The following is a 12,890-nucleotide window of genomic DNA, read 5'->3' as shown; positions in this document are numbered from 1 at the left end:
TGGGAAATGGCAGTGTTTGTAGGTGGAAATAGGGAGAGGTTCTTGTGTGTGGCAGCCCTTTTTAGGGTGAGTAACACTTGCCAAGAAGGAAATTAATAATGCGAGAGAAGGGCCTTACAGGGGAAGTTGTTAACCCCACCGGTTACAATGGACCATACGTTATTCCCTTCCACCTTTTAGAGGTCTTTGCATCACATCAATACTTGGTGATGTAGGTGGCACATGGTGTTTTTTGCACACCTTTCCTTTTGTTTGATTAAAAAAATTGTGGGTACATATATTTTATCCTAAGAATATTATTAAAAGTTACGTTTTACGTAATGCATATCCTCAATACTTACCTGTGGTCTGACGTGGAGGAATGTCTGTAAGGCTCCTTTCACACTATAGAATTATCCGTTATAAAGATCCGTTATAATGTTCCGTTAACAAAATCTTTAAAAACGGCCGTTAAACGTCCGTTACACAATCCCATTATAGTCTATAGGATTTTTACATTATCCATTTTAACCCGTCATAGCCCGTTATTAATAACGGACGTTATTTTGTGACAGGAGAAAGTAACTGGAGAAATAGTGCATGCACTATTTCTTCCGTTCTTTCTCCCATCACAAACCCACGTGTTTCCTACAATACACAGTCAACCAATCCTTATAATCTGTAATCTGCATTTGCAGTGCAAAATTCCTATAATACAAACCAGCCTTACTGTGATATCAATGGACAGATTCAAGCACACGTATTCAGTTTCTGGCCTCTTTGGTGCCTATTTGCCATACAATTATGCAGATCCATCCTCTTCTTCAAATCAGAATCCAGTGCCAAATCCATACTCATAGTTCTACTGGAAATACAGACTCGCCATGGAGTTCTTGGCAATAATAAAGAAAACACGATGAAAGATGAAAGAAGATGAAAAGATGAAACAAGACAATGATCTCTGGATTCAATATCTGAATTCTTAATTGCAAAAACTTTGCAGTTGACTACTTGCAGTAGTACTATTTATGCCAATGACATTTGTAGTTTTTGGCATATTTCTTAACTGTGCTAACTTTTTTGTATGTTTTTGCATTACATTATCTAAAGTTAAGATGTCTCCCCAGTATTTCATTTTTATAAGCAAAATACTTATTTTTAAATATTTTTCAATTTTTTATACAAGTTTACCTCAGGGCACATGCTTAAAGTGTCTATAACTATTTTATATATTTGTTTGCTAGGAGTCACAATATATGATTGTGTTGTTTTGTAATTGTTATTCATATTTGAAAGATTTTGTGATTTAAATAATTGTTATGTGTTTGCTGTCTAGTATTAGAAAACTGAATTGGCACTTTTCAGCTCTTAAGTGAAAAATTAAGTCAGCACCCTTATCATCTGTTGAACAGCGATTAAAAAGTGAAATAGCTGTGTAATAAACCCAAAATTGCACTCTCTCACAGACTATTAGGAATGGACTGCTGGGTATGTATTATACCTTCTACATACTAGTGTAACCAGCAGACCATTTGTGGTGGAACAAAGAGGGCAGAAAAATGTGCTACAGTACGCTGAAAAAACGTATTGGAGTAAAACACCAGCTGGTGATTACTTTTGGCTGTCCTTTCACAGTATGTAGTCCCTTGACAGATTAACAGGTACAAAATAGTACAGTACTTAGATGTAGGTATGTGGTATGCACTTATGAGGGCAGAAAAATGCGCTACAGTACAGTTAATAAACGTATTGGAGTTTAACACCAGCTGGTGATTACTTTTGGCTGTCCTTTAACAGTATGTAGGCCCTTGACAGATGAACAGGTACAAAATAGTACACCACTTAGATGTAGGTATGTGGTATGCACTTATGAGGGCAGAAAATTGTGCTACAATACGCTAAAAAAACAAAAACAAATTGCCCACAGCACCAGCATTACACAACAATGCTGGAGCACACAGTCACTGTGTACTAAACCCCAAATTGTAAAAAGACTCTCTAAAATACTATTAAAAATGGACTGCTGGGTATGGACTATACCATCTACAGACTAGTATAACCAGCAGACCAGTTGTTGTGGAACAAAGACACAGATTTTCCCTAAAAAATTATTTCTCCCTCCTGTGAAAACATTTCTGCAACTGAGGCAACGCACAGGTCTCTGCCCCTTGCTGTAATACAATGCTGTTCACAGTGGCTGAGGGGTTAATCGCTGCAGTAAGAATTCATTTCTGTGCAAAAACGCTGTGCTCTGTGTCCAACAGAAGGCTGAGGTGACTAGGTGGTAAAATGCTGCCTCAAAAAGCTTTTCTGTGTAACACCCACACAGCAATGTCCGTCCTATCTCTCTGCAGTGTAATGAATGAAATGAAGAGCCGGAAAATGGCTGCCTAATATATAGGGCTGTGACACAGGGGTTACTGGGGGCTGATTCAGGGTCATCCCGCCTACTTCCCTTCCCGCTTTTCCATCCTGCCTTCCCAGCGTTCCTTGCTCATGTCCTGAGATGTGGATCTGCCATTTTAGATGCCCTTGAGCCTGGATCGCAGTAAATGGAGTTTAATGAGTTTAATCACGGCTGTCACGATGCCGGCTGGCAGGTAGTGGATCCTCTGTGCCAGAGAGGGATTGGCGTGGACCGTGCTAGTGGATCGGTTCTAAGTCACTACTGGTTTTCACCAGAGCCCGCCGCAAAGCGGGATGGTCTTGCTGCGGCGGTAGTGACCAGGTCGTATCCACTAGCAACGGCTCAACCTCTCTGGCTGCTGAAGATAGGCGCGGTACAAGGGAGTAGACAGAAGCAAGGTCGGACGTAGCAGAAGGTCGGGGCAGGCAGCAAGGATCGTAGTCAGGGGCAACGGCAGGAGGTCTGGAACACAGGCTAGGAACATACAAGGAACGCTTTCACTGGCACAATGGCAACAAGATCCGGCAGGGAAGTGCAGGGGAAGTGAGGTGATATAGGGAAGTGCACAGGTGAAGACACTAATTGGAATCACTGCGCCAATCAGCGGCGCAGTGGCCCTTTAAATCGCAAAGACCCGGCGCGCGCGCGCCCTAGGGAGCGGGGCCGCGCGCGCCGGGACAGGACCGAGGGAGAGCGAGTCAGGTACGGGAGCCGGGGTGCGCATCGCGAGCGGGCGCTACCCGCATCGCGAATCGCATCCCGGCTGGAAGCAGAATCGCAGCGCCCCGGGTCAGTGGATCTGACCGGAGCGCTGCAGCGGAGAGAGTGTAGCGAGCGCTCCGGGGAGGAGCGGGGACCCGGAGCGCTCGGCGTAACAGTACCCCCCCCCTTGGGTCTCCCCCTCTTTTTAGGGCCTGAGAACCTGAGGAGCAGACTTTTATCTAGGATGTTATCCTCAGGTTCCCAGGATCTCTCTTCAGGACCACAACCCTCCCAGTCCACTAAAAAAAAAGTTTTCCCTCTGACCTTTTTAGAGGCTAAGATCTCTTTGACAGAGAAGATGTCCGAGGAGCCGGAAACAGGAGTGGGAGGAACAGATTTGGGAGAAAAACGGTTGAGGATGAGTGGTTTAAGAAGAGAGACGTGAAAGGCATTAGGGATACGAAGAGAAGGAGGAAGAAGAAGTTTGTAAGAGACAGGATTAATTTGACACAAAATTTTGAAAGGACCAAGATAGCGTGGTCCCAACTTGTAGCTAGGGACACGGAAGCGGACATATTTAGCGGAGAGCCATACCTTGTCTCCAGGGGAAAAAACGGGAGGAGCTCTTCTTTTCTTATCCGCGAACCTCTTCATGCGTGATGAAGCCTGTAAGAGAGAATTTTGGGTCTCTCTCCATATAATGGAAAGGTCACGAGAAATTTCATCCACAGCGGGCAGACCAGAGGGCAAGGGGGTAGGGAGGGGGGGAAGAGGGTGACGGCCGTACACCACGAAAAATGGGGATTTGGAGGAAGATTCAGAGACTCTGAAGTTATACGAGAATTCGGCCCATGGAAGGAGATCTGCCCAGTCATCCTGGCGGGAGGAAACAAAATGTCGCAAATAATCACCCAAGACTTGGTTAATTCTTTCTACTTGTCCATTGGACTGGGGATGATATGCAGAAGAAAAATTTAATTTAATTTTGAGTTGTTTACAGAGAGCCCTCCAGAATTTAGACACGAATTGGACGCCTCTATCCGAGACGATCTGCGTAGGCAACCCGTGAAGACGAAAAATGTGTACAAAAAATTGTTTAGCCAACTGAGGCGCTGAAGGAAGACCAGGAAGAGGGATGAAATGTGCCATTTTGGAGAATCGATCAACGACCACCCAAATAACAGTGTTGCCACGGGAAGGGGGTAAATCAGTAATAAAATCCATACCAATCAGAGACCAAGGCTGTTCGGGGACAGGCAGGGGATGAAGAAAACCAGCGGGCTTCTGGCGAGGAGTCTTATCCCGGGCACAGATAGTGCAGGCTCGCACAAAGTCCACAACATCCGTCTCCAGAGTCGGCCACCAATAGAAGCGGGAGATGAGTTGCACAGATTTCTTGATGCCCACATGACCAGCGAGATGGGAGGAGTGACCCCATTTGAGGATTCCGAGGCGTTGGCGTGGAGAAACAAAGGTCTTTCCTGGAGGAGTTTGCCTGATGGAGGCTGGAGAAGTGGAGATCAGGCAGTCAGGTGGAATGATGTGTTGCGGAGAGAGTTCAACTTCTGAGGCATCCGAGGAACGAGAGAGAGCATCGGCCCTAATGTTCTTATCGGCAGGACGAAAGTGAATCTCAAAATTAAATCGGGCAAAGAACAGAGACCACCGGGCCTGGCGAGGATTCAGCCGTTGGGCAGACTGGAGGTAGGAGAGGTTCTTGTGGTCGGTGTAAATAATAACTGGAAATCTTGATCCCTCCAGCAGATGCCTCCATTCCTCAAGTGCTAATTTAATGGCTAGAAGCTCTCGATCCCCGATGGAGTAGTTCCTCTCCGCCGGAGAGAAGGTCCTAGAAAAAAAAACACAAGTGACAGCATGCCCGGAAGAATTTTTTTGTAAAAGAACAGCTCCAGCTCCCACTGATGAGGCATCAACCTCCAATAGGAAGGGTTTGGAAGGGTCAGGTCTGGAGAGCACAGGAGCCGAAGAAAAGGCAGACTTGAGTCGTTTAAAGGCGTCTTCCGCTTGAGGAGGCCACGACTTGGGATCGGCATTTTTTTTGGTTAAAGCCACGATAGGAGCCACAACGGTAGAAAAATGTGGAATAAATTGCCTGTAATAATTGGCGAACCCCAAAAAGCGTTGGATAGCACGGAGTCCCGAGGGGCGTGGCCAATCTAAGATGGCAGAGAGTTTGTCTGGATCCATTTGTAGTCCCTGGCCAGAGACCAAATATCCTAGAAAAGGAAGAGATTGGCATTCAAACAGACATTTCTCAATTTTGGCATAGAGTTGATTGTCACGAAGTCTCTGAAGAACCATACGGACATGCTGGCGGTGTTCTTCTAGATTGGCAGAAAAAATTAGGATATCGTCCAGATATACAACAACACAGGAGTATAACAGATCACGAAAAATTTCATTGACAAAGTCTTGGAAGACAGCAGGGGCGTTGCACAGGCCAAAGGGCATGACCAGATACTCAAAGTGTCCATCTCTGGTGTTAAACGCCGTTTTCCACTCATCCCCCTCTCTGATGCGGATGAGGTTATAGGCGCCTCTTAAGTCCAATTTAGTAAAGATGTGGGCACCTTGGAGGCGATCAAAGAGTTCAGAGATGAGGGGTAGGGGGTAGCGGTTCTTAACCGTGATTTTATTAAGACCGCGGTAGTCAATGCAAGGACGTAGGGAGCCATCTTTTTTGGACACAAAGAAAAATCCAGCTCCGGCAGGAGAGGAGGATTTACGGATAAAGCCCTTTTTTAAATTTTCCTGGACATACTCAGACATGGCAAGAGTCTCTGGGGCAGAGAGAGGATAAATTCTGCCCCGGGGTGGAGTAGTACCCGGGAGGAGGTCGATAGGGCAATCATAAGGCCTGTGAGGAGGTAGAGTCTCAGCTTGTTTTTTGCAGAAAACATCCGCGAAGTCCATATAGGCCTTAGGGAGACCGGTTACTGAGGGAACCACAGAGTCACGGCAAGGGTTAATGGGAACCGGTCTTAGACAGTCCTTGGAACAAGAGGGCCCCCAACTCTTGATCTCCCCAGTGGACCAATCCAGGGTTGGGGAATGAAGTTGAAGCCAGGGAAGTCCAAGGAGAATTTCCGAGGTGCAATTGGGGAGGACCAAAAGTTCAATCCTCTCGTGATGAGATCCGATGCTCATTAGAAGGGGCTCCGTGCGGAAGCGTATGGTACAGTCCAATCTTTCATTGTTTACACAATTGATGTAAAGGGGTCTGGCGAGACTGGTCACTGGGATGTTGAACCTGTTGACGAGAGAGGCCAAAATAAAATTTCCTGCAGATCCAGAGTCCAAGAAGGCCACGGTAGAGAAGGAGAAGGCAGAGGCAGACATCCGCACAGGCACAGTAAGACGTGGAGAAGCAGAGTAGACATCAAGGATTGTCTCACCTTTGTGCGGAGTCAGCGGACGTCTTTCCAGGCGGGGAGGACGGATAGGACAATCCCTCAGGAAGTGTTCGGTACTAGCACAGTACAGGCAGAGGTTCTCCATGCGGCGTCGTGTCCTCTCTTGAGGTGTCAGGCGAGACCGGTCGACCTGCATAGCCTCCACGGCGGGAGGCACAGGAACAGATTGCAGGGGACCAGAGGAGAGAGGAGCCGAGGAGAAGAAACGCCTCGTGCGAACAGAGTCCATATCTTGGCGGAGCTCCTGACGCCTTTCGGAAAAACGCATGTCAATGCGAGTGGCTAGGTGAATAAGTTCATGTAGATTAGCAGGAATTTCTCGTGCGGCCAGAACATCTTTAATGTTGCTGGATAGGCCTTTTTTAAAGGTCGCGCAGAGGGCCTCATTATTCCAGGACAATTCTGAAGCAAGAGTACGGAATTGTACGGCATACTCGCCAACGGAAGAATTACCCTGGACCAGGTTCAACAGGGCAGTCTCAGCAGAAGAGGCTCGGGCAGGTTCCTCAAAGACACTTCGGATTTCCGAGAAGAAGGAGTGTACAGAGGCAGTGACGGGGTCATTGCGGTCCCAGAGCGGTGTGGCCCATGACAGGGCTTTTCCGGACAGAAGGCTGACTACGAAAGCCACCTTAGACCTTTCAGTGGGAAACAGGTCCGACATCATCTCCAGATGCAGGGAACATTGGGAAAGAAAGCCACGGCAAAACTTAGAGTCCCCATCAAATTTATCCGGCAAGGATAGGCGTAGCCCAGGAGCGGCCACTCGCTGCGGAGGAGGTGCAGGAGCTGGCGGAGGAGATGACTGCTGAAGCTGTGGTAGTAACTGCTGTAGCATAACGGTCAGTTGAGACAGCTGTTGGCCTTGTTGCGCTATCTGTTGTGACTGCTGGGCGACCACCGTGGTGAGGTCAGCGACAACTGGCAGAGGAACTTCAGCGGGATCCATGGCCGGATCTACTGTCACGATGCCGGCTGGCAGGTAGTGGATCCTCTGTGCCAGAGAGGGATTGGCGTGGACCGTGCTAGTGGATCGGTTCTAAGTCACTACTGGTTTTCACCAGAGCCCGCCGCAAAGCGGGATGGTCTTGCTGCGGCGGTAGTGACCAGGTCGTATCCACTAGCAACGGCTCAACCTCTCTGGCTGCTGAAGATAGGCGCGGTACAAGGGAGTAGACAGAAGCAAGGTCGGACGTAGCAGAAGGTCGGGGCAGGCAGCAAGGATCGTAGTCAGGGGCAACGGCAGGAGGTCTGGAACACAGGCTAGGAACATACAAGGAACGCTTTCACTGGCACAATGGCAACAAGATCCGGCAGGGAAGTGCAGGGGAAGTGAGGTGATATAGGGAAGTGCACAGGTGAAGACACTAATTGGAATCACTGCGCCAATCAGCGGCGCAGTGGCCCTTTAAATCGCAAAGACCCGGCGCGCGCGCGCCCTAGGGAGCGGGGCCGCGCGCGCCGGGACAGGACCGAGGGAGAGCGAGTCAGGTACGGGAGCCGGGGTGCGCATCGCGAGCGGGCGCTACCCGCATCGCGAATCGCATCCCGGCTGGAAGCAGAATCGCAGCGCCCCGGGTCAGTGGATCTGACCGGAGCGCTGCAGCGGAGAGAGTGTAGCGAGCGCTCCGGGGAGGAGCGGGGACCCGGAGCGCTCGGCGTAACAACGGCAATATTTGCATTCGTTGCAAATCGAATTTTTCATGAAATTCATGAAGAATTCGGGTTCGTCAGCTTCGATTCGCTCATGTCTAGTTACTATGGCCCTCGCCGCACTAAACACCCGCTCTGATGGCACACTACTGGCCAGGCAGGACAGCTTTTCCAGGGCAAACTCTGCTAGTTGCGGCCACAAATCAAGTTTGGCTGCCCAGAAGTCAAGCGTATCTTCGAGGTGTGTTGGCATGGTCATGTAAAGGTATGCCATCACCTGCTGGTTCAAGTCCTGCTCCAGGTCTACCTGCTGCTGAGGAGTTGCTTCACTATGCGGGTGAAGAAAGCTACTCATCAGCGACTGTAGACTCAGGCTGGTGTTGATGGAGCTAGTACTGTTTCGACAACCCCACTGAGTTAAGTAACAAACTCTGTTTCGCAACCAATATGCCTCCAGCTGTTGCATAACTACAACTCCCAGTATGTATAGCCTGTCAGTGCATGCAGGGAGCTGTAGTTTTGCAACAGCTGAAGGTTTGCCTTTCTCTGTATACGTGTGTTCTTATGATCCAATAAAAGCTGCCAAATATTTTTTACCTACAAGCTCTGGACATCTTCCTTTGTTAAGGTTTGCCTCCTTCCCCCCATTCACACAGGTGGGAGTTTACAGCAAATTTTCTGCTGCAAGTTTGAGATGCAGCCAATTTTCCGCCACAGCTCAAACTCCCAGCGAGAAACTCACTGTAAACCCCCCCCCCCCACCTAAAAACACTACACTCTCTCTCTTTGGAGCATATTTCAAGGCAACAGTTTAGTGCACGTACTCGGGAGAAATTGCGTAACAAATTTTCGGGAGCTTTTTCTCTTTTTACCCCGTATGAAAAGATAAAGTTGGGGTCTACACCAGCATGTTAGTGTAAAAAAATACTTTTTTTACACTAACATGCTGATGTTGCCCCATACTTTTAATTTTCACAAGTGGTGAAAGGAAAAAAAAGTTACAAAATTTGTAACGCAATTTCTCCTGAGCACGGAAATACCCCATATGTGGAGTGACGCAAAGTGCTCTGCGGGTGCACAACAAGGCTCAGAAGTGAGAGCGCACCATGTACATTTGAGGTCTAAGTTGGTGATTTGCACAGGGGTGGCTTATTTTACAGCAGTTCAGACAAAAACAAAAAACAATAAATACTCACATGTGAACCCATTTTGGAAACTACACCCCTCACGTAGCATAACAAGGGGTATACTGAGCCTAAACACCCCACAGGTGTTTGACGAATTTACATTAAAGTTGGATAGGAAAATGAAAAAAATTTTTTTTTTTTTTACAACAATGCTGGTGTTACCCTACATTTTTCATTTTCACAAGGGAAAATAGGAAAAAAGCCCCCCAAAATGTGTAGCCCCATTTCTTCTGAGTATGGAAATACCCCATATGTGGATGTAAAGGGCTCTGCGGGCGAACTACAATGCTCAGAAGAGTGACCCCATTTTTTTAAACTACACCACTCACAGAATGTAATTAGGGGTGCAGTGAGCATTTACACCCCACAGGTGTCTGACAAATTTTTGGAACAGTGGTCCGTGAAAATGAAAAAAATTATTTTTCATTTGCACAGCCCACTGTTCCAAATTTCTGTCAAATGCCAGAGGGGTGTAAATGCTCACTGCACCCCTTATTAAATTCTGTGAGGGGTGTAGTTTCCAAAATGGGGTCACATGTGGGGGGGAGGGTCCACTGTTCTGGCATCATTGGGGCTTTGTAAACGCACATGGTTCCCAACTTCTATTCCAACCAGATTCTCTCTCCAAAAGCTCAATGGCTCTCCTTCTCTTCTGAGCATTGTAGTTTGCCCGCAGAGCACTTTACATCCACATATGGGGTATTTCCATACTCAGAAGAAATGGGGTTACACATTTTGGAAGGCTTTCTCTCCTATTACCCCTTGTGAAAATGAAAAATTTGGGGTAACACCAGCATTTTAGTGAAAAAAATAAAATTTTTCATTTTCACGTCCAACTTTAGCGGAAATTTGTCAAACACCTGTGGGGGTGTAAAGGCTCACTGTACCCCTTGTTTCATTCCTTGAGGGGTGTAGTTTCCAAAATAGTATGCCATGTATTTTTTTTTTGCTGTTCTGGCACCACGGGGGCTTTGTAAATGCACATGGCCCCCAACTTCTACTCCTACCAAATTCTCTCTTCAAAAGCCAAATGTGACTCCTTCTCTTGTGAGCATTGCAGTTCGCCAGCAGAGCACTTGATGTCCACACATGGGGTTTTCCATACTCAGAAGAGATGGGGCTACAAATTTTGGTGGGCCTTTTCTTCTATTACCCCTTGTAAAAATGTAAAATTTGTGGAAAAAAATGCATTTTAGTGAAAAAAAAATTCATTTACACATATGACTTTAATGAAAAGTCGTCAAACACCTGTGGGGTGTTAAGGCTCACTGTACCCCTTGTTACGTTCCTTGAGGGGTGTAGTCTCCAAAATAGTATGGCATGTTGTTTTTTATTCTTTTTTTCTGTTCTGGCTCCATAGGAGCTTCCTAAATGCGACATGCCCCCCAAAAACCATTTCAGAAAAACTCATTCTCCAAAATCCCAGTGTCGCTCCTTCCATTCTGAGCCCTCTACTGTGCCCGCAGAACACTTTACATACACATTTTGGAGGTATTTCTCTCCTTTTACCCCTTGTAAAAATTCAAAAACTGGGTTTATAAGAACATGCGAGTGTAAAAAATTAAGATTTTGAATTTTCTCCTTATTCCTGTGAAACACATAAAGGCTTAACACACTTACTGAATGTCATTTTGTATACTTTTTAGGGGTGCAGTTTTTATAGTAGGGTCATCTGTGGGGTATTTCTAATAGGAAGGCCCTTCGAATTTACTTCAAAACTGAACTGGTCCCTGAAAAATTCTGATTTTGAAAATTTTGTGAAAAATTTGAAAATTGCTGCTGGACTTTGAAGCCATCTGATGTCTTCCAAAAGTAAACACATGTCAACTTCATAATGCAACAAGAAATGATGCAAGTATCAACGAAAATTTACCACTATGTTAAAGTAGAATATGTCACGAAAAAACAATCTCTGATTCAAATTCAAGTAAAAGCATTCCAGAGTTAGTAATGCTTAAAGTGACAGTGTTCAGATGTGCAAAAAATGCTCTGGTACTTAAAGTGAAAATGGGCTTGGTCCTTAAGGGCTTAAGCCACTAAAAACCACACTCACAGCATTGTGCTTCTGATGGGGAATAACTTTTTTATTTTAGCATAAGACCACAACACGACAAAATGAGAAAAAGGTGAAAGCATCTGAAAACTTCCCGAATGCACTATATGTATGTTCTTAGATAGATATGGTGGTAGGCTTAAATACATCAGTCTAACATTATGCATATGCACAATATTTTAGTACCATTCCAAAAGACTAAACTAGCAAGCAGTATAACAAAATACAGCTATAGCTCACCCACCAAAATTGTTACCCAATTACCTACCTCCTCAGACACCTCCTCAGACACGCTGACCGGGGGCGCTGCGATAATGTCCCTAGCCGGGATGCGATCCGCGATGCGGGATGCGCCCGCTCGCGATTCGCATCCCGGCCTGCTTATCAGACTTGTTCCCCGTCTGTTCTGTCCCGGCGCGCGCGGCCCTGCTCCCTAGGGCGCGCGCGCGCCGGCTCTCTGCGATTTAAAGGGCCGGTGCGCCACTGATTGGCGCCTGGTTCTAATTAGTGTGTTCACCTGTGCACTTCCCTATATAACCTCACTTCCCCTTCCCTTCCTTGCCGGATCTTGTTGCCATTGTGCCAGTGAAAGTGTTCCTTGTGTGTCCCAAGCCAGTGTTCCAGACCTCTTGCCGTTGCCCCTGACTACGATCCTTGCCTCCTGCCCTGACTTTCTGCTACGTCCGACCTTGCTCTTGCCTAATCCCTTGTAGTCTATCTAATGTAATCTAATGTCTATCTCAGCAGTCAGAGAGGTTGAGCCGTTGCCGGTGGATACGACCTGGTTGCTACCGCCGCTGCAAGACCATCCCCCTTTGCGGCGGGCTCTGGTGAATACCAGTAGCAACTTAGAACCGGTCCGCCGGCACGGTCCACGCCATTCCCTCTCTGACACAGAGGATCCACCTCCAGCCTGCCGAATCCTGACACCAACTGGCTCAATAAAATAGCACAAATTCATAAGATGAGAAGGTCGAACAATGAACCACATACAAATACTTCTAGGGCCCCAAAACACTTAAAGCGAACCTGTCAGGTTATTTATGCTGCCCTCACTGAAGGCAGATAACATAGTGACAGACATGTTGTAGGCACTTACAGTTAGGAGTATGCAGTGTGCCACTAGTATTCTTTAGGTGCTTATGGGCTTCATCATCTGGCATTAATGGCTCTTTTTCACTCTACCATACCAGAAACTCAGAAGAAGCTTCTAAAAAAAAAAAAAATAACTACCAGCATTTGTGTGTCCTCTATAATGTTCCTGTCAAAATTAAATTTGGTTTATATGACTTTGCTATTTTACAAGATCTTTCAAATTTTACAACAAAGAGTAGGTCACAGCATCCAAGCAGCAGACTCCAACATATTGCAGAAAGGTGTAGTCTTCAAATGGCTTCAATCTAATCTGCCTACCTTGGACGAAAGGGTATTTAAATTCCACCAGATCTGCAGATTTGAAGAAATGTCCTGCAGAT

Source organism: Hyla sarda, chromosome 3 (genome assembly GCF_029499605.1).
Source record: "Hyla sarda isolate aHylSar1 chromosome 3, aHylSar1.hap1, whole genome shotgun sequence".
NCBI classification, from domain to species: domain Eukaryota; kingdom Metazoa; phylum Chordata; class Amphibia; order Anura; family Hylidae; genus Hyla; species Hyla sarda.
The sequence above is the reverse complement of the archived record's forward strand: the minus strand, read 5'-3'. Positions refer to the sequence as shown.